The sequence below is a fragment of the Octopus bimaculoides genome, chromosome 5 (assembly GCF_001194135.2).
Source record: "Octopus bimaculoides isolate UCB-OBI-ISO-001 chromosome 5, ASM119413v2, whole genome shotgun sequence".
In the NCBI taxonomy this organism is placed as follows: domain Eukaryota; kingdom Metazoa; phylum Mollusca; class Cephalopoda; order Octopoda; family Octopodidae; genus Octopus; species Octopus bimaculoides.
In genome coordinates this window covers 43,381,922-43,384,153 of record NC_068985.1, presented here as the reverse complement: position 1 = coordinate 43,384,153, position 2,232 = coordinate 43,381,922, and the positions used below count along the sequence as shown (strand labels likewise).

General features: G+C 40.5%; 2 protein-coding genes across 5 annotated transcripts in view; one reads left to right on the top strand and one right to left on the bottom strand.

Moving 5' to 3' along the window:
* Positions 1–2,232, bottom strand: part of LOC128247921 (proteasome assembly chaperone 4-like) — a 106,892-nt gene that overhangs the window by 1,043 nt on the left and 103,617 nt on the right. The gene's annotated exons all lie outside the window — the stretch shown is intronic.
* LOC128247922 (uncharacterized) overlaps positions 1–2,232 on the top strand; it is a 32,989-nt gene that overhangs the window by 17,430 nt on the left and 13,327 nt on the right. Inside the window, exon 1 of one of the 4 annotated variants that reach the window (XR_008264263.1) lies at positions 1,039–1,339. The exons of the other annotated variants lie outside the window; for them this stretch is intronic. The gene's annotated coding sequence lies outside the window, so the exon portion shown is untranslated. Of the gene's footprint in view, positions 1–1,038; positions 1,340–2,232 lie in introns of those variants that run through there. 4 annotated transcript variants of the gene reach the window in all.

Below are 2,232 nucleotides of genomic sequence, written 5' to 3'. Positions count from 1 at the left end.
ATATATATATATATATATATATATATATACACACATGGTGTGTTTACGTTCCTGTCACTTAGCGGTTCAGCAAGAGAGACCAATAGAATAAGTAGGCTTACAAAGAATAAGTCCTGGGATCGATTTGCTCAACTAAAGGTGGTGCTCCAGCATGGCCGCAGTCACATGACTGAAACATATAAAAGAATATATTTTGTGGGCCTGAAGGTGGGGTGGGGGAGAAACTCAATGGCAGCCCCAAGCAGCACACATCCCAGCTGAGTAAGATACTTGTTGTAGATTGAACTCACAACTCTCTGGATAGCAGTATAGTATTCTGTTTGTTCAGCCATGTTGTTTGTCTCCAGATAAAGTTGCTCATGAAACAGAGCAAACACTGGAAATGAACACTGGTGGCTATGCCCAAACAAGTTTATTCATTTTCAATGTTATAATGTTCTCATAAAGAGGTCTGTCATTATTTCTGATATACTTCTTGTTTCAATACCTGTGTAAAGAAATGGAAGCTAGTCCTTGAAACTGTCTACTTGATAGTTTATGGAACCTAGTGAATGTTTAGCTAATTAAGAAAGATTTAGGGTGATTTAGAGAGTCAGGCAGAAAACTGAGAGGCATGGATTCAAAGAAAGGCATGTGTGTGTGTGTGTATGCATGCGTGTGTGCACGCACACATGAGAGAGAGAGAATTTGAAGGAGGGAGAGAAAAAGACAGAAATTCTGAGAGAGGAATTTAAATGTGAGTGTATGAGATTTACAGCATGTGTGTGTGTCAGAGAAAGAAAGAGTGATTTAAAGAGTGTGTATGAGAGATTATTTTAGTGTGTGTGTGTGCACATGTGCACGCATATGTGAGTGAAAGACTTAGACTATGCATGTGAGAGAGATTTGTGTGTATGTGTGTGTTATTTAGAGAGGTGGATGTGTAAGTGGTTTAGTACGTGTGTGTGTGTGTGTATTTACAGAGTGTGAATGTATGAAAGAGATTTAAAGAATGAAAAAGTGAAAGGAGGCAGGTAATTTAGAAAGAGACATTTAGAGAAAGTCTTTTCTATAAAACTATCTAAACATACTGATATACACATAGACACAAAGACACACAGCCAGACACACACATACACACACACACACACTCTCACACACACTCTCACACACACATACACACACACACACTCTCACACACACAGGTGTATTGTTTGCCATCAATACTTGTTATCACTGGTCTGGAGAGAGAAATACTTGGCTATTAAACAGACATTGGAATAAATCAACTCTAACAGACAAGATCTTACATGCTTCAAGAATGAGAAACTTCTAAATTGGCTCTAGTGCCAGGTGCCTGGTAAGTAACAATGCCAGTCGTTTAACAGTATATAGTTATTGTTGTGGTGGTAGTTGTTGCAGTGGTAGTAATAGTTTTTGTGGGTCAACACAATTTTAAGTTGGTATATATTACCTGAGGCTTTCAAATACTCTAGTTACCAGGTGTCACATTATAACTGAGTAAATGTTTCATGACTTCTACCTCACTATTTCTGCACTTACAGGCCAAGGCATTTAAGAAGCAAATGGCATTGTCCATGAAGTCATACAGGTGTACAATTTACCATAGCCTGCTTAACCATGCAGAGGTGGGGTACAGTTCAGCACAGTCCACCAAACTATACAGGGCACAGTTCACAACAATCCACCAAGCCATACAAGAGTACAGTTCATGGTATTGTTCACCTAATCATACAAAGGTATAGTTCACCACAGTCCACCAAGCCATACAGGGGTACAATTCACAACAACCAGGGCATACAAAGGTACAGTTCACCACAGTCCCCCAAGCCGTACGGGGTGCACAGTTCACAACAATCTAGCCATACAAAGGTACAGTACACCACAGTACACCAAACCATACAGGGATATAAGTCATACATGAGTACAGTTTACCACAGTCCACCTAGCCATATAGGGGTACAGTTTACCACAGGAATACAAGTCAATGTAGTCCACCTAGTCATACAGGGGTACAGTTCACCACAGTCCACCAAGCCATACAGGGGCACAGTTCACAACAACCTAGCCATACAATGGTACAGTTCACCACAGTACAAGTCAATGTAGTCCATCTAGTCATACAGGAGTAGAGTTCACTACAGTTCAGCTAACTATACAGGAGATACCCGAGAGAGAAAGAGAGAGAGAGAAGGAGAGAGAGAGCGAGAGAGAAAGAGAGAGAGAGAAGGA